We start from the raw sequence: 20466 nt of genomic DNA on the forward strand, positions 1-20466 counted from the left end.
TTTTTTCTTCTTCTTCATTCAGTAGCCCATGTTTAATTTTGAAAATGTTAATTTCTTGATGCCTAAATGACTCCATAGGAGCCCTGGTGGTAGAGTGACTGAGTTCTCTGCTGCTGATAGAAAGCCAGCAGTTTGAACCCATCAGTTGTTCCACTGGAAAAAAATATGAAGTCTGCTTCCCTAGTGAGTATTGCTTTGGGAACCCTAAGGGGCAGTCTCCTCTGTCATATAAGGTCACTATAAGTCAAAACGGCCTAGATGACAATGGATTTAGTTTGGAAATGATCTAACAGCATGAAAAATACATGTTATAGTTACATGCCAATATGAGCTGTCTTGTGTTCTCTTGCATACAGATAAGGACATACTGTAGAGTTGTCATACTCCTTCTACAGTTTTCAAAGTCATTCTTACACTACACAAGCTCTGAGAATCTGGTGGTTTAGTGGCTTGTCTTCCTCTAGGCTTTGACTTAGGAAGGAAACCTTTCTGACAGCCTAAGAATACAACTTTCAAGTTTTATTCAGTTATTTGGCACTAGCCTTGGGGAGAATTTCTAATGTGGAAGTCTTTGAAAAGATGAAATAATTGTGACCTTTAGTTTTAGAAATGTGTCTAGTATTTTTGTAAGAAGTAAGGGATATATATGCAGTGATCAGGTGTCTTAAACTGGGTTCTCCTTAGAAGCAAAACTAGTGAAACTTATATATGTTTATATAAAGAGTTTTATTTTTGTTTTTCTTATAAGTCCTGGACTACTAATCACAAGGTTGGATGTTCAAACCCACCAGCTGCTCCTTGGACCCCAGACAGGGTATCCATGAGTCAGAATTGACTTGATGGAATTAACAACAACAATAAAAAATGAGTTCATATCAAGGAAATGGCTTACATTATAGAGGTGGGCAAGTCAGTCGTGCATTCATGGGTCTGATAAACCAAGATTGTCAAGTCAGATGGTCGGCAGACCAGTCAGATAAAATATCAGGCTGCTGACAACTTCCAGGTTTGGTAGACAATAGAGCAGGTCAGTGGTTCAAGTCCAAGGAATCAGAAGTTGACTGGTGGGATTCAACTCAGCAGAAAGCAAGAATGTTTGCTTTCCAGTATTTTGGAAGCAAGTCATACCCCTGAAAAACTTCCTTTCAGTTGATTGGCTTCTCACAGCAGATCTCATCATGAAGTTGATTTATATTAGATCTCTTCTTGGGAGATGACTCCATCTCAACTGCCGAACTACTGAGAATCCCAGCCCAGTCAAGTTGACATAAAACCTTAACTATATGCACCTTGTGAATTTGATACTTGTACATATCTCCTCAAACCATACACAATCTCTAAATAAAAACCATTATAAGTCCTTCTTGCACTTAACATCAAACAACTAATACATGCACAACCCAAAACACACTCATCCCATTTACATCTTATATTTTATAAACACAGAAAAATATTTAATATATTCATACAAGGGAAAAGCACTATTAACAATTTTATAGTCCTAGTTTCTGCAGCAGTTCACATGGCCATAACAGGTATTTAAAGCTGCCTTCTTCTACCATCCATTCTTTATTTCCTTTGCCCTCAGCAAGCACTGCAGTTAGTCATGACTCTTTCCCCAGTGGGGTGACCCATACCTTTATTTCTGAAGGGTCTTGACTGTTGTCAGTCATGTTGGAGTTGGGTTTCTGTAGATTACCATCAAATTTAACCATAGAGCATAGTACTATTAAGAGACATCCTAAGGCATCTCCTGGATTATATACATATATTTTTTTAACCTCCATTATGTAATGTGAATATTATTTCCCTTTAGTAATCAAGATCAACCACACCACCCAATACAGTAACTCTCTTCTTTGTCAGTTGAACAAAAGGCATGAGGAACTCAAAGTGGCCAGAGACATTCTTATTTCCTAGGTCATAGAATCAGTGTTATGTCTCCAGGTGGGAGTATTCTTCCCTTTGAAACTAAAACATCAAGACCCTAAGAACATAGGGCCAGAAGGATTGGGAGCAAAAAAATTGCAAATAAGACACTAGGCATAATAGTAAGTGATTCCACTCCCATTTCTACACTTTGGCTACTGGATGGTGTATCCTGGCTATTGGAGAAACAACCATATACTGGACACTTGTTTAGAGCATATTCAGCATTTTAGAGAACATTACTCCAACCCTGCAAAACGTTGCACTAGCTGGCACTATGATTATATCTTCTGAAGACCACTCCACATTCTGCTTCAGGATGTTGGGGAACATGGTAAGACGAGTGATTTCCATTAGCATGGACCCATTGCCACACTTATTTACTAAGTATTGAGTCCTTTGATTCAAGGTGATACTCTGTGAGATATAATTAAATGGTGATAAGACATTTTACAACTCCATGATGGTAGTTTTAGCAGAATTGCATACAACAAAGGCAAATCCATATCCAGAGTAAGTGTCTGTTCAGTAAGAACCAAACACTGCCTATTCCATAAAGTAACTGGCCTGATATACTCAACCTGCCACCAGGTTGCTGGCTGATCTCTATGAGGAATGGTCCCATATCTCAGAGTGTTGGTTTTACTGCTAACTGATTGGGTACTCAGCAGTGGCTGTAGCCAAGTAAGCCTTGGTGAGTCACAGTTCATGCTGCTGAACCTCTATTCTTGCCACCATGACCACTTTGTTCTTGAGTCCATTGGACAATGAAAGTAGTGGCAGGGGAAAGGAATGATTAGTTTATATAGAATATGTTATCCTATCTACTTGGTTATTGTAATTCTCCACTATTGAGGTAAACAGTCACTTAAGACACAAATATCTTCACTTTTTTGGTCCATCCAGAAAGTACTTTCTACGTACCTCTTCTCCACACCTCCTTATCCTTAATTTCCTGTTATGTTCCTTCCAAATCTCTGAACATACAGCCAAATCATTGCCCACAGACCATGGACCAGTATATAGTCACACATCTGGCCATTTCTCCTACCAAGCAAAATGAACAACCAGGTCACTGTTCTGGTCAATGGGAGGATTTTCCCTAAAGTAAGTTCCAGAAAGGGACTGTAGTGCTGTTGCTGTCTACTTTCAAGTGGTACTTGTATATATCATGCAGAACTATCTGCAGTCGAAGCACGAGTTTACGCTTCCACAGTCAGATGATCATTAGGACTCCCCATGAGGCCAACGGTGCAGAGTAGGAGAGGAAGGTATGTAACAAGAATGGAGACTATGGGCATTTGTGCACTTGTTCATGAAGCTTACTTGTGCCTTCAGCTCCATCTAGAGCCTGATCTTGTAGATCTCATTTCCATTTAATGATAGAGTGCTGCTGTGCATATTCAACTTTGTGGCTCTGTGTCAGACAGCACCCAGTTCATGATGGGCAGCTCTGGTCATTTGGTGACTTAGTGGCTCATGGCTCGGCATTCTGTCCTAAAGCAAAGTAACAATCTTTGTAACTGGAATTGAGGAAAAGGCATTCACCAGATCAATTGTTGCGTACAGGAAATGTATTAATGTGCTCAAACAATTAAACCATATCTGCATCAGCAACTGGTTAAATTTATAGTAATCATTCTCCAAGACTGTTTTTCACACAGGCCATATATGCAGCTTAAATGGAGCTATGCTGTGAATCATCACCCCTGCATCCTTCAGTTCCTTGATGGTGGCATTCATCTCTGGAATCCCTCGAGGAAAGCAGTATTGCTTTTGGTTTACTATTTTGCTGGCTAGAGGCAGTTCTAATGGCTTCTGCTTGGCTTTTTCTACCATAATAGTCCATATTCTACATGTAGAGGATTCATGTGGGATTTCTGACAGTTGCTGAGTATGTGTTTTCCAATCATGCATTCTGGAGCTGGGGAAATCACTACAGGATGGTTTAGGAACTCACTGTGAGATAACTGGAGCTAAAACTTTATTAGTAACACGACCTCTATATGCCCTTACTCTGACTGGTAGACCATAGTGACTTTTTGGGCTTCCTGGAATTAGTGTCATTTCAGAGTCAGTGCTCACTCAGTAGTCCCTGAAAAGTGTTTTTTGTTTTTTTTTTCCTTTTCCTCAGTAAAGAGTGATTCTTGTAAAAGACAGTATATCCGTTTGTGGTAGGCTGGGTGAAAACCTAACAGTGTAATATTTTCGTGGCCTCCACTTCATTCAAGGGGATCTAAGACCATAAACTGGCTCAAGTTTGGAACTTTATTGAGGGGCTGAGACTCTGTTCTGGTAATCCCAGTTATACTAACATTCACTTAACCTAGAATTCTTCCACTTGTATAAATCAACAAATATTTAGTAGGTTTCCCATCTGTTTCACTTCTACAGACACCCTAATTAGCTAATGCCTTAAATCCACAGAAGTCAGAATCCTCTGATTGCTACTTTGACTTTGCTGTTATGATAATGATCATAACAGTGCTCACCTTGTCTTTAATGATTAAGTGCTGGTACTTACCACCGCTTTCCAATTACCACTGCTTTCCAATCGGCCCCATTGTAATTAGGTGTTTTAATTCAAATAGAGCATCTCCCACTGTCAAACCTGATTTACACAAAATATCTATCACAGTATTATACAAGGAAGCTAGGGCTCTATTAACAAGTTTGTCGCTCAGTGTTGTGGTAAAAGATGTGTCCTCTGGGTAGTCTATCTTTGGGTACAAAACATGGTGATGCAAATCAAGGGTCAATAATTCATTGCATTGACTACAGATTTAAGGTTTATTAGGAAAGTTAATAAATTAATATTCAGAGGCAGAAATATTCAGGGTACAATTCTTCCAGTAAGCACAACTTCTCCTTACCCACGCTCACAAGGCCTTTCTGTCTGCTTGGCCAATATTACAAAGCTTTTTTAGGGTTGCTGATAAATGCCCATAGGGCACACCATTCCTCCAGAAGCCTCTGTCTGAAAGCACTCAGCTCTGCTTCCATGAATCAGGAAGCCTTGCACCTCCAGTTAAGTGCCTGGAGCCACCTCACTCTTCAAGAAAGCCTCGTGCTCGAAACCATTCAGCTTTATTTGCTCCATTGGCTGAGAATCAGACTGCTCTGTCTCAAGCTCTGGACCTTGGTTCTGCTGCTGCCTCTCCTCTGCCACTCCTGTGGTGTCACTGCTTTCTATCCCTGGGTTGAGGAGGTTCAATGTGAAGGGATCTCGGGGGCCAAATGACATGCTCCATTCCCAGCTTTTCTTCTTTGCTGATAGGGAGATTCCCTCCTACTGATTTGGAATGACTCATTATATACCCAAACTGGAGTTTCAAGTTTATACAATTGCAGTTAACTCAGCTAGTGTCCATAGCAGAATCATGTCATCTTATCTTCTCCAGCCTTCTCTTACTCAGATGAGTTTGGTGGGAGGTACAAAAACTAAGGTTGGATGAGACATATTAAATAATTCACTATATTACAGTGGGTGTATGAGTCTATCCTGATAAATCTACTCTAACATGCCAATTTTCCTAAGGCTTTGGATACCTTCTATTATACACCAAGGCAGGTCTTGTACTTCAACACGATTTATTGTAGGCTATGGTACAATCCATGCTTTAGTGAACCAACAAAATAAACTATTAGATCCTCTCCTAACCTCTCAACCTAAAACACTGAATGAAGAATGCTTAGTCAGTGGGCCCATATCAATAAACGTAGACTGATTCAACTTTATGTTCCTTGTATCATTATCCCACAAACTTGATACCATTCCTACACATATTCTCCAGGTTTATGCTTGTACATATTAGAAAACTCAAGTGGTAATTTTTGAGTGTAGTGTACCTCTTCATGGATCACAATTTGTACTTCACCTTTTGAGGCTCATTGGAACTTAAATCTAGTTATAGGTGTAGAAGCAATAATGGGTGTGTTACCTGGGGATAGTCAGCAATGTCTTGTAAGGCATGTGCCTCACACAATTCTCCAGACAGTTTCCCAGGTATGGCCACAGACTAAGACTCATTGGATACACCTTGGTTAATCTCAACAGCAGAGACTAAGATGACTGATTATGTTGGAAGGAATGATTTAACAGAATTTAGGGACCCTGTGTCCCCAGGTTCTTGATTATATGCCTATAGGTTCCTTTCCCAAGTTTCAGGATTCAATTTCTTTCTAGCCAATGCCCTTCCTAACATCAGACACAATTCAAGGTTGGAAATTCAGCGGGCACTGTAATTCAGCCACTTTTACAATGAATCTATGGGTTTGTTTTGGCAATATCAGTTCTACTATAAGAAATAAGGTTTTATTTCAAGGTACAACTGAAAACTTGGAGCTGTGACTCCTTAGCCCTGAGCTCATCTCTTTATCACTTGTTCTAGTTGAAGTAGGATCAACCAACCAGCTTTTCTATACTCCTCATCCTGACATAATTCCAGAGAAGTATCAAGTACCTGATCAACCATAGCCTCATTGATCTCCAATATTTAATCTATTGGTTGTGATATTTTGCGTATTAATATGGCCACCTTATGCCATGCATTAGCGGCACCCTCACCCTCGTCACTAGTAAAGACTATTACTAGACTAGCTACTATTAATATTAAGATGTGAACTCTTTTCTAAGTCTATAAATATTCTCTGATACTGTAATTTTAAATAGCTCAATAGTATCTCATCACCTGACCACATGATATTCTGTAATTCTGTTAACTCACCTTTTATTGTTCATTTATGTATTTTCAGTCCTTCATTATTATAAATGAATTGCCAACCTTGTAATAACAGTCCAGTGTTGTTCCTACAGCATCACATCAGGACTCTCCAGTTTGTCCATGTTGTTGTTGTTTTTGTTGGGTGCCATTGAGTCAGTTGCAACTCATAGTGACCTTATGCACAACAGAATGAAACGCTGCTCGGTTCTGTGTCAACATCACAATCGTTGTTACGCTTGAGCCCAGTCCTGCTGCCACCTTTTCATTCCAATCACCAGTAATTATCAATACATTTTGATTAATTTCAGATTGAAGATGGTGGTGGCGGTGGTGTGCTGTGGAGTTGGTTCCGACTCATAGCAGCCCTGTATAGGGTTTCTGAGGCTGTAAATCTTTACAGAAGCAGAAAGTCTCATCTTTCTCCTGTGGAACTGCTGGTAGTTTTGAACTAGCTGACCTTGAGGTGAGCAGCCTGACTCATAAACACTATGCTACTAGAACTCCTTGAAGATGTTGGTAGAAGTCTTCAATTGTATCATTACTGACGTTATTTGTTGGTCCGTAAACTTGAAAAGCGTAGTGGTTACAAGTCAGGCTGCCAACCTCAAGGTCAGCAGTTTGAAACTACCAGCGGCTCCGTGGGAGAAAGATGTGGTGTTCTGCCTCTGTAAAGATTTACAGCCGTGGAAACCCTATGCAGGGTCACTATGAGTCGGAACCGACTCCACGGTACTTAACAACAACAATAACAAACTTGAAAAATGGTGGTATTAATTGGCCTTCCTTGTGTTGTTGTTGTTGTTGTTAAGTGCTTTCGAGTCAATTCTGAACCATTGCAACCCTGTATAAAGTTTCTGTGAGTTTAGTCAGATGCCTTTGAACTGCTGACCTTGCAGATCACATGGACTTTGTGGTCGAGCACTTATCCTACAGTGCCACACCAGGACTGTGCTCTTCCTTGTAGGCATATGGATATTATCATATCACAGACAGTGGTATACTTCAAGATAGATATTGAAATATTACTTTTGATGATGAATGTGATGCCATTCCTCTTCAATTTATCATTTCGGTATAGTAAACCAGATGACTGTCAGATTCAAAATGGTCAATACCATTCCATTTCTGCTCATTAATTTCTAGGCTATTGATCTTCATTCATTTTCATTTTTTGACAATTTCCCATTTTTCTAGATTCATACTTCATACATTCCCTGTTTATTATTAATGGATTTTTACAGCTGTTTCTACTCATTTTCTGTTGTGTCCCATCTGCAGATCAAGGTCCTGAAAGCTATTCTCCATGTGTGTCATCACTGTCAACTCTACTTTGAGGAGGCAGCTCTTCCCCAGTCATATTTTGAGAACCTTCCATCTGGCACTATATCTGATAATGTTGTTGTTAAGTGCCATTGAATCAATTTTGACTTATAGTGGCCCTATGAGTCAAAATTATATAGGGTTTCCAAGGAGCAGTTTGAGCTGCTGACCTTTTGGTTCGCAGACCAGTGTTGTTCCTACAGCACCACATCATGGTGAATATTCTGGTGGTATCCATCCCGTTTCAATATTCAATATTATGTTGCTGACAATGTTCCACTGTTATTCATAAACTTTTCAGTGGTTTGACCTTCAGAAATATTCTGCCTTTTCTTCTGCCTAGTCTGTTTTAGTTTGGAAGCTCAGTTGAAACCTGACTCTATGTTATTTAATATCCTGTTGGTATAGCTCCTAGCATCACAGCAACACACAAACCCCCACAGTACAGCATATTGCCTGAAGCGTGGTGGGATATGGCTCTTAATTAGCTATATTTTAGTGCAAGCAAAGAGTTGAAGCCATTTCAGTAATTTAAAAGTTGCATATACAGAAAGTCACTGTGATTGTGAAAAAGGGTTTGTTAAAAGTAGGGCTTGGTTCAATGATTTCAAAGTGAGGACATATTTACAAACATCTAAGCAGAAGTAGTTGGTTATAAGTCAGATTTTTTGTAACCTGGGACTGCCTGTACTCAAAACCCACCAAAGCAAACTCACTGCCTCCAGTCTACTCTGACACATAGCAATTCTATACAGGATTTATGATACTAAATCTTTACAAAAGCAGACAGCCTCATCTTTCTTCCATAGAGAGATTGGTGGGTTTGAACCTCTGACCTTGTGGATATCAGTCCAATGTCTAACCAACAGCACCAAAGAGGAAATAAAATTGTGTGGTCATATATATTTATGCTTTTTAAATGTTTATGTGAAAACTAGTTGCAAAGAGTTACAAAACTAATTTTTTCTGTGCTTTAAACTTTTTCTGGAATTCTGGTGTGATGTTGTAGGATAAGTACTGGACTGATAACCAAAAGGTGGACAGCTCCAAGTCCACAGTAGCTTCTTGGAAACCCTGTGCAGGGTAGGGTCACTATGAGTTGGAACCTACTTTATAGCATTTAACAACAATAACAGCATATGCATTTGATAACTATTATATTAAAATTCGATATAATTTCTCAGTACATTTATCAATTAATTTATTTAAATAATCTATAATATTACTTTATGTGCTATTTATGACATATTATTTTGTTTAGATTGATGCTCTTCAGTTTCCAGTAAAGGGACACGAGGCTCCCTAGAGAAATGGCTGAGTCTAAGACTGTGGCAGGGACACAGAAGATGAGCCCAGAACTAGAAATCAGAGAAAAGCAGAAAAGCAAAAGGATAGGAACTTATCAAAGATGCATAGGAGCCAATCTGAAAGAGCTCCCAAGATGTGAAAATTTAGGCAGCATAATATGGTTGTTGTTGTTGTTATGTGCCATCGAGTCAGTTCCGACCCATAGTGACCCTGTATAGGGTTTCCGAGGGTGTAAATCTTTACTGGAGTAGAAAGCCTCATCTTTCTCCCACGGTGCAGCTGGTAGTTTCAAACCGCTGACCTTAAGGTTCGCAGCCCGATTCGTAACCACTACGCTACCAGAGCTATTGTAGTGGATTGTAATTCAAAGGATAACATGAATTATTCATGAGTCAATAGTATAATGAATAAAAGTAAATAACAAAAAATGAATAAGTAATTAGGTATCTTAATAAGTAAGCAAATAAGGAGAAAGGAGCAAATCCTAATTACAGAAGAATTCCAAAATCATATTAAGAACATCTTTTCATGACAATCAATCACTGTCTAGTTCTATTTCGATGCCTACCACTGTCTGAAATGACCATTTGAACTATCATGCAATCTTTTCTGAACGTACGTGTTTTTCATATGCTACCTGTCTCTCTGTTTCAGTCATCTTCCCTTTGAATGTTTTTAGCATTTTGACACTTTTATGCATAATTGATAATTTTAAACAAAAGTTAAAATTTATTATCTAGGATTATTTTACACATGCAATATTTAATTGACACACTTTAGCTATATGCATTATATTTTATCAGATTATGAAAAATGAAAAGTTGAACAACTTAAAGATAATTTTTATTAAATTGCCATTATTAATTCAACATAATTAAAGTCAGGATAAAATAGCTGAGCTAAGTAATGCAGTTTCAATGATTGAAATGCATGCCTATCTTTCATTTTGGAAACCTGCCAACAAGAGAATGTATTAGCCAATGAAGGCAACTAGACAAGTCATCCAATTCAGTGATTTCTAGCTGGTTAGATATGTCTTCAGGCAAATTTACCCTTCATAAGACTTGTTCTTGTACTGTGCTCTGTAGAGATTACACAGCTGTTTATTTTAAATGAAAATTATAGTGAGAGGGGTATAATCTAAACGTCATTGAAAATTCCACTTCTATCAATTTTTGTTTACATGATGCTAGGTGAGAGGAATTAATAAAGGCTTCTACAGTTCTTCCTTCATTTCTAAAGAAAACTGGAGAATTGCCTTATTTTGTAATCCTAAATAGATTATTGTTACCTTTATGGTTAAATGCGCAGTTAATTGATTTTTGTTATATTTAATAGCTTACATTTTTGTTTTCAAAGAAAGTTAAAAAATGCTATAACTATTTTCTCTTAATAGTAAACTGTATTGATTTAAAGCAGTTGGCAAAATATTCAGCTGTATTTTGATAGCTGCTCATAAGTAATACCTAGAAACCGTATGAGTGACGCCATGACCTTCCTGATTCCTGTTTCAATTTTGATTAGCATCTGTTTCAGCTCCTGGGAATTATGGGAGCCACTCGGATGGCTTCCAGAGAAATAGAATAATAAACAACCCAGCTGTGTGCTCTTTGTGCCAGGAAGAGGACCTCTGCCAGCTGGCTGTCCTCCGCTAATGTGCGTGGTGAATAGAAAGTCACTGGGCCTGTCTTGCCTTTCCAGAAGAGAAATTTTAGTTAACGGAATCCATATGAATTGAATCATTATTCCCATTTCTCAGAAAGAGTTGTGTAAAAGATAGAGACTTAGGCTTTATATTCCATGTTAGAACATACATTTCTTAAGTCTGCCCTTGTGGTAATTTTCATAAATTAAGGAGTCATCAGAGCATTACTGACAGGCTTGTTTTATTTCAGTATTACAGATGGTTGTAGGTCAGATTAATTTGGTAATGAGTAAAGAAAATGATACCTTCCGAAACTCCTCAGCATGTATAGTGTTGTCGCTTTACAAAAAAAATTTCAAATATCCCAGTGGTTTATAACAGCAAAATACACCTGTAACATACATTACCACTGTGGGTCAGCAAATAGACTCTGCTTATCTTAGTTTCTCAGGGACAGGCTGATGGCAGAGTGCTTCACATGTGCACTTGTGGTTTCAGAGGAAGGAGTGACAGGTGTGGTAAAGCTTGGGCTGCTGCTTCAAGCTTGCTCCCAAGAGTGCTGCATTTGCTTTGGCTCACTTTTCATTGGTCAGAGCAAATCAAAAGTCCATGTCTGAGTTTGAGAAGGCAGAGAAGTGCAATTATAACATGGCCAGGGAGTGAATTATAACATGGCCAGGGAGTGAATTATAACATGGCCAGGACTATCTAACTGACACTTGTAGATAGTCATAATACTAATGTCTTCAATGTCTAATTGGTCTCAATTAAAGGAACTGTCAGGAGGTAAAATCAGTTGTGTTTGCTGGCTCTGACAGTAGTTGGAATATAAATGTATTCTCATTTAGTAAGCGGGAGGAGATTTTGTATTTCAAATGATACCTTAGTTCTTTTAATGCCTATATTTGTATCTGTTAACTAATAAAACTGGAATTGATATGTAATTATGTTCTTAGGTAATTATGAACCATCAGTGGAACATACAATTTGAAGTAACTGATTACTCCCCCACAGATTTTGTAGTAATGTATGAGAAAATGGTCGTGTGAACAGTTCTGATTAGAGTGTGAAAAAATCAAATTATAAATAATGTGACATATTAATATACTTTAATTGTTGTTAAGTGCCATCATGTTGGTTCTGACTCATATCTACCCAGAATCCACCAAGGTGCTCCTGGTGAGTTTGAACTGCTGACCTTGCAGTCAACAGTACAGTACCTATCCCATGGTGCCAAACCAAGGCTCTGTATTTTAATGTTCTGTTAGTGAAGTGCCGTCCCATTGATTCAGACTCAAAGTTACTCTATACAGGGTTTCTAAGGAGTGGCTAGTGGATTTGAACTACCAACCCTGTGGTTAGCAGTCCAATGCTTTTCCTACAGTGTCCTTCAGGACTCCTTTAATGTTGTTAGTTATTGTTGTTAGGTGTCGTCAAGTCGGTACTGACTCATAATGATCCTATGAACAACAGAACGAAACACTGCCTGGTCCTGGGCTAACCTCACAATTGTTGCTATGGTTGAGCCCATTGATTTTGCCACTTTGCCAATCCTTTAATATGGACTATTAAGTGAATAAATGGTTAAGTTTTATAAATTGGATATATTATTTAACATGTTTTTTTTTTTTTAATGTCACAGATGTAGTTAATGCTACACTTTTCTAAATGTTTAAAGTAACCTTAGTTACTTACAGAAACATTTGAAAATTCAGACATGATTAAAAAATAATATTTGGAAACATCTAGAGATAGCTACTATTAATATTAAGTGTGAACACTTTTCTAAGTCTATATTCTCTGATACTATAATTTTTAATAGCTAAATAGTATCTCAACACCTGAGCACATGATATTCTGTAATTCTGGTAGCTCACTTTTCATTGGGTATGTAGGTATTTTCAGTCCTTCATTATTATAAAGAACTGTGTCATAGATATCTTTATATGGTAGCACACTAGTCTGAATACTTTATTAAAATTCATTTTTAGGAGTGGTATTAGGTATTCAAAGTACTCAGTCATTTAAAAATACATTTGCCATAAATCACTGTTTATTTCTAGAATTAAAAAAAAATCAATTAATTATTACCAGCAGTATAGGAAAACACCTGCAACAACATGCCTCACCAATTTTCTTAAGTTAAACACTGCTGTCTACCACTTTGAACACTATCTCCTAGTTTTTTTTAATTCATATTATTTGATTATCAATGAGACTGAACCTCTTCTTATTTTTATTGATTATCTTATGGGCAACTTGCCTATTGATATTCTTTGTCCCATTTTATTCTAAGGCATTATAGTTTTTATATGTAAGGTACTTAATATTGTATACAGTTTTTTTTCTTGTAGTTACTTTTAAAATGCTGAACTCTAATCTATCTGTAACTAATTTGGGAGCAGGGCAAGATTCAATACCTACGTTTTCTCTCTAAAAGTTAAGTCAGTTTTCACAACAGCCCTGTGGAGTGGTCCATACTAAGTCTTGTGAAGATTTCAATCATCAGGAAAGTAGACTTGCACACAGAAGAAAGCAAATAAGTTTGGGGTTTTCTCATAAATAATCACATTATGATATTTAAGATAATACTAACAAGTTGGATTGTGGTATTTTCTAACTATATAAGACTAGAAAAAAATAGAAAAGTAAAAAGATTAAAAACAGTGGTTGAAAGAGGTACAATTAGTTTAATTTGAGGTACACAGAAAAAACAGAAAATAGTCAAAGATTTTCACTGTTTTCTGTTGTAGAAGCCCATTAAAAAAAAAAATGTTTAAAACTAGATCTTGATGGGAGAGCAGGAGGAAAAAAACCCAAAAACTAAAAATCATTCAAAACTAATATGGTCTTAAGAACAGGATTTAGTAGTCAAATTAATTTGAGTTTTTAAATCTAGCACACCTATGGAATTGGGAAAGGGGTCACAAAGTATTTTAACCTTATTTAACCACCTGAAAATGTGAATGATAAATGACTCGTATCTAGCAGTGTTGCAGTTAAAGTGATTCACAATTCCATTGTGCTCATCAACTTATATCAATTGTTGTTGTTGTCGTTAAGTACCCTCCAGTTAGTTCTGACTCATAGTGACCCTGTATATACAACAGACTGAAACACTGCACCATCCGTGGTACACCACCACCAAAAATCAATTCACATATAGCAAAAGTTAAATTTTAATTAAACAAAATTATCAGTGGGCATTACTGTTACAGTAAGAGATTGGTTACAGATGTCACTTAAAGAGAAAATTACATGTCTTAGAATGGGCAACAGTTTAGTGTGGTCATATTTTAGGACATGAAATCCTTCATGTTGCTGTTTTAGAAGCAGTTAATGTTCAGTCTTCATTCTGAGTTGATTAGCCTCAAAGGACTGGCTTTTTGTTGTTGTTATGTGCCAGTTGTTGTTATGGAGTCAGTTCTGACTCATAGCGACCCTGTATAGGGTTTCTGACACTATAAATCTTGCTTGCTGAACGTGAAGAGGACTTAAAACATTTACTGATGAAGATCAAAGAGCACAGCCTTTGATATGGATCACATCTCAATGTAAAGAAAACAAAAATCCTCAGCACTGGACCAATAAATAACATTCTTATCAATGGAGAAAAGATTGAGGTTGTCAAGGACTTCATTCTTCTTGGATCAACTATCAACACTCATGGAAGCAGCAGTCAAGAGATCAAATGACTTACTGCATTAGGCAAATCTGCTGCACAAGATCTTTTTAAAGTGTTGAAGAACAAAGATGTCAGCTTGAGGACTAAGGTGCGCCTGACTCAAGCCATGCTATTTTCCATAACCTCATATGCATGCAAAAGCTGGACAGTGAATAAGGAAAACCGTAGAAGAATTGATGCTTTTGAGTTATGGTGTTGGAAGAGAATATTGAAAGTGCCATGGGCTGCCAAAACAATCAATAGATCCGTTTTGGAAGAAGTGCAGCCAGAGGGCTCCTTAGAGGCCAAGATGGCCAAACTTCATCTCTCATACCTTAGACATATTGTTAGCAGGGAATAGTCGCTGGAGAAGGATATCATGTTTGGTAAGGTGGAGGATTAGAGAAAAAGAGGAAGACCCCCAACAAGATGGATTGGCCAGGTGGCAGCATCGATGGACTCAAGTGTGACAACAGTAGTGAGGTTTGCCCAGTATCGGACATTGTTTTGTTCTGCTGTGCATAAGGTCGCTATGGCACCTAACAAGAACAACAAATCTTTACGGGAGCAGAAAGCCTCATCTTTCTCTTGTGGAACAGCTGGTAGCTTTGAACTGCTGACCCTGAGGTCAACAGCCTGATTTGTAAACACTATGCTACCAGAGCTCCTTGCCACTGAATAATTTTTGAATGGCAACAGAACACTGTCAGATATAGTTCCAGAAAACAAACCCCTGATGTGAGAAGACTAGGGAAGAGCTGTTTCTTCAAAGTCGTGTTTACTAATGAGGTGGATTGAGTTAAGTTTTCAGGATCTTCATTTATTGTTAGGAACAAGGTAAAATGAGAAGAAACAGTTGCAAACATCCATAAATAATTGGAACAAGGAATACATAAAGCATGACTCTATGAAAATTGAAAGTTGTCAAAAATGAAATGGAATGCATAAAGATTGATATCCTAGGCAATTAAATGGTATTGGCATTTAAATCTGATAATCCTATGATTTACTATGCAGGAAATGATGAATTCAAGAGGAATGAGGTCACATTCATTATCAAAAGAACATTCCAAGATCTATCTTGAAGTACAATACTTTCTGTGAAGACCAATTAATATCACTATTGTTCAAATGAATGCACCAACCACTAAAGTCAGGGATGATGAAATTGAAGAATTCTACCAACTTCTTCATTCTGAAATTGATCAAACATGCAATCATGGTGTATTGATAATTACCGGTAATTGGAATGAGAATGTGGGAAGCAAATAAGAAGAATCCATTGTTGGAAATGGCTTTCATAATAGAAATGATACTGGAAATTGCTTAACAGATGTTACATGATCAATAATTAGTCACTGCAAATACTTTTATCGGCACCATAAAAGCTGACTATAAACCTGGAGTTTACCAGATTAAATACCCAAAAATCAAATTGATTAAATCTGTGCCAAGAGACAATGGAGAATCTCATTATCATCAGTCAAAATAAGGCCAGGGGCAGCCTGTAGAACAGACCATCAATTGCTCATACACAAGTTCAGGCTGAAGTTGGGGAAAATTAAAAGAAGTCCAAGAGATCCAAATTATGACATTAAGCGTTGATGTTGGTAAGTGTCGTTGAGTTATGTCCAACTCATAGCAACCCTGTATAGGTTTTCCAAGGAGCAGCTCATGGGATTGCACTGCTGACCTTGTGGTTCTCAGTCCAGTATTTATCCTACAGCACCACACCAGGACACTAAGTATATATCACCTAAATTTAGAGGTAGACTTATGAACAGATTTGATACATTAGACACTTATTGCCAGAAGGCCAGAAGATTTGTGGGATGACATCAAGAACTTCTTATAGTAGGAATGCTATAGGTTGTTAAAAAAGCTGGAGAGTAAGAAAAGACCAAAATTGATGTCAGAAGAAACTGTGAAATTTGCTCTTGGGCATAGCGAAGTTAAATTAACTGGAAGAAATGATGAAGTAAACAAAGTAAGACAAAATTTCAAAGGCAGCTCGAGAAGACAAATATTATAATGAAATATGCAAAAACCTGGAATTAGAAAACCAAAAAGGAAAATACGCTCAGCATTTCTCAAGCTGAAAGAACTGAAGAAAAAATTAAAGTCTTCATTTGAAATATTGGATTCTATGGGCAGAATGCAAGAGTGTGATAGCTCCATAGTATAATCACTAGACTGCAAACAACAAGATTGAAAATTTTAAGTCCACCTGCTGCTTCTTGGAGAAAATATCTTGGAAACCCTATGCATAAGTTGGAACTTACTCAACAAAACTTAATAAGAACAACAATGGGCAAAATATAGAATGACGGTGGAAACAACAAAAGAAAAGGGGAGAAATACACAGAGTCACTGTACCAAAAGAATTGGTTAATGTTCAGTCATTTCAAGAAGTTTCATATGATGAAGAACCAATAATATTGAAGGAAGAATTCCAAACTGCACTGGTGAAAAACATGACTCCCAAGATTGGATGAAATACCAATTGAAATGTTTTCACAAACAGATGCAGCACTGGAGGCACTCGTTTGTCTATGTGAAGAAATTTGGAAGCCAGCTACCTGACAACCGATTGTATGAGGTCCTTATTTGTGTCTATTCCAAAGTGAGGTGACCCAATGGAATGCAGAAACTATTGAACAAATTTTGTTTAGCTAATTAAAAAAATATATTATGATAGTACATTGATAGGGGGATGCCAGAAACTCAAGGCAGATTCATAAGAGAATGTGGGAGTAGGGATATACTTGCTGATGTTAGATGGATCTTAGCTGAAAGTATAGAATACCCAAAAAATGTGTACTTGTGCTTTATTAGCTATGCAAAGGATTTTGACTGTGCGAATCATAACAATAAATGGATAGCATTGTGAAGAATGGGCATTCCAGAACACTTAGTTGTGCTCATGAGGCACCTGCACACAGAACAAGAGGCAATCATTACAGCAGAACAAGCAGGTACTGAATGGTTTAAAATCAGGAAAGGTATGCATGAAGGTTATATTCTTTCACCACACTTGTTCATTCTGTATGCTGAGCAGATGATCTGAGAAGCTGGATTATATGAAGAGGAGCGTGGCATTAGAATTGGAGGAAAAGTCATTGACAACCTGTTGATGAAAACTAAGAGGACTTGAAATTTTTCTGACGAAGACTTTTAGTATGGATTGAACCTTAATTTAAGAAAAACAAAAATCCTCACAACTGGACAAATAAGTAACATTTTATTAAATGGAGAAAAGAAAGAAGTTATCAATGACTCAATTTGCTTGGTTCCATAACCAATGCTCATGGAAGCAGCAGTCAATAAATCAAAAGATGTATTACATTAGGTAAATCTGTTGCTAAAGACCTCGTTAAAGTGTTAAAGAGCAAAGATATTAGTTTGAGGACTGAGGTGTGCCTCATCCAAACCATAGTATTTTCAGTAGCCTCATATGCATGTGAAAGTTGAATAATTTATAAGGAATACCATAGAAGAATTGTCAGAATTATGATGTTGGAAAAGAATATTGAAAGTACTATGGACTTCCAGAAGAACAAACAAATGTGTCTTGGAAGAAGTACATCCAGAATGTACTTTAGAAGGGGAGATGGTGAGACTTCATCTTTCATTCTTTAGACATGTTTTCGAGAGGGATCATTCCTTGGAGAAGGACTTTATGTTGGGTAAACAGGAGGGTCAGCGAAAAAGTTTGATTAATACAGTTGCAGCAACAGTGGGCTCAAACATAACAATTATGAGGATGGTGCTGGATCGGGCAGTGTTCCATTCTGTTGTGCATAGGGTGACCATGAGTAAGAACTGACTCAAAAGCAATTAGCAAAAGTAACACACAATGGAATGCCTTTGCATGCTCAATAAAATACAGGGAGACATCGTTTTGGTATTCTCTACTTTTAGCCAAGATCTAGTCACCGATTAAAGAAGCCAAGATGATTCTTTTTTTTTTATTATGCTTAAAGAAAAGGCAGATCTTAATTATTATTTGCACTTTATCAATGGACTTTAGTTAACAGGTTCCAGTTGGGAACACAAGTATTCTGACCAAGTTACTGGAACTGTGGGACAATGAAGAAACAGTAGTAGATTTGTGGTCAGGGATGTAGAATCTGAATTATTGTCTTGTCACTTGCCATTTAAATAACTTTGGGAAAGCCATTGTCCTACCTAAGCTCCATTTTTTCCCCCTATCTGTAAAAGAGTGAGGGTATCTAATATGCAGAACTGACAGGAGGCTTTAGTTACTGTGTATGTATGTTATTAAATCAATGATAACTATTATTAGAGTCCTGATGTGATGATGTAGAATATGCACTGAACTGCTAATCATAATGTCAGTGGTTCAAATTCACCAGCCATGTCTTGGAAGTCTATACAGGGTCAATATGAGTCAAAATTGATTCAGTGACACTTAACAACAACATATGACCTTGAATATATCCCACATAAACTTAGAGATCATTTGAAGAACAGATTTCATACATTAAACACTAAAGACCAAATACCATAAGAGTTGTGGTATGACATCAAGAACATCATACATGAAGAAAGCAAAAAGTCATTAAGAAGACAAGAAAGAAAGAAAAGGATAAAATGAATGTCAGAAGAGAAACTGAAACTTGCTCTCCAGCGTAGAGATGCTAAAGCTAATGGAAGAAATGAGGAGATACAAGAGCTGAACAGAAAATTTCAAAGATCAGATCAAGAAGATAAAGCCAAATATTACAACAAAATGTGCAAAGATCTGGAATCAGAAAACCAAAAAGGAAGAACACGCTCAGCATTTCTTAAGCTGGGGGAACTGAAGACAAAATTCAAGCCTAGACTTTTGCTATTGAAAGATTCTCTGGGCAAATGATTGAATGATGCAGAAAGCATCAAGAGAAGATGGAAGGAATACACAAAGTCACTGTACCAAAAGGAAATGGTTAATGTTCAGCCGTTTCAACAGGTAGCATATGATCAAGAGCCAATGATACTGAAGGAGGAAGTCCAAGGTACATTGAAGGAATTAGCAAAGAACAAGGCACCAAGATATGATGGAATACAACTTGAAATCTTTCAAGAAAGTGAGGCAGCGCAGGAGGCACTCACTCATCTCTGCCAAGAAATTTGGAAGACAACTATCTGGCTAACTGGTTGGAAGAGATATGTATTTGTGCCTATGGCAAAGAGAGGTGACCCAATTGAATGCAGAAATCATTGGAAAATCTCTTTGATATCCCATCTGAGTAAAGTTTTACTAAAGGTAATACAGAAATGGCTACAAGCATACATTGATAGAGAACTTCTAGAAGTTCAAGCCGGATTCAGAAGAGGCCGTGGAACAAGGGATATCATTGCTGATGTGTGATGGATCTTGGCTGAAAGCAGAGACTATCAGAAAAATGTTTACCTGTGCTTTATTGACTATGCAAAGGCTTTAGATTGTGTGGATCATGACAAACTATGGACAACACTGCAAAGTATGAGTATTTCAGAACACTTAATTGTGCTCATGAGGAATCTGTCCCAGACCAAGAGGCAGTTGTTCGAACAGAACATGGGGACACTAAATGGTTTAAAATTAAAAAAGGTGTGTGACAAAGTTGTATTCTTTCACCATACTTACTCAACCTGTATGTTGAGCAAATAATCCAAGAAGCTGGGTTATATGAAGAAAATACTGGCATCAGGATTGGAGGAAGACTCATTAACAACGTGCGATATGCAGATGATACAACCTTGTTTGCTGAAAGTGCAGAGCACTTAAAATATTTACTGATGAAGGTCAAAGAGCACACACAGCCTTTGGTATGGATTACATCTCAATATAAAGAAAACAAAATCCTCACCACATTCTTTTTTTTTTTTTT

General features: G+C 37.4%; 1 pseudogene; it reads right to left on the reverse strand.

Moving 5' to 3' along the window:
• Positions 1 to 3585: 3585 nt before the first annotated feature.
• Positions 3586 to 20466, reverse strand: part of LOC102818905 — a 29065-nt pseudogene continuing 12184 nt past the window's right edge.

This window comes from Chrysochloris asiatica, unplaced genomic scaffold (genome assembly GCF_000296735.1).
Source record: "Chrysochloris asiatica unplaced genomic scaffold, ChrAsi1.0 scaffold00110, whole genome shotgun sequence".
Lineage (NCBI taxonomy): Eukaryota > Metazoa > Chordata > Mammalia > Afrosoricida > Chrysochloridae > Chrysochloris > Chrysochloris asiatica.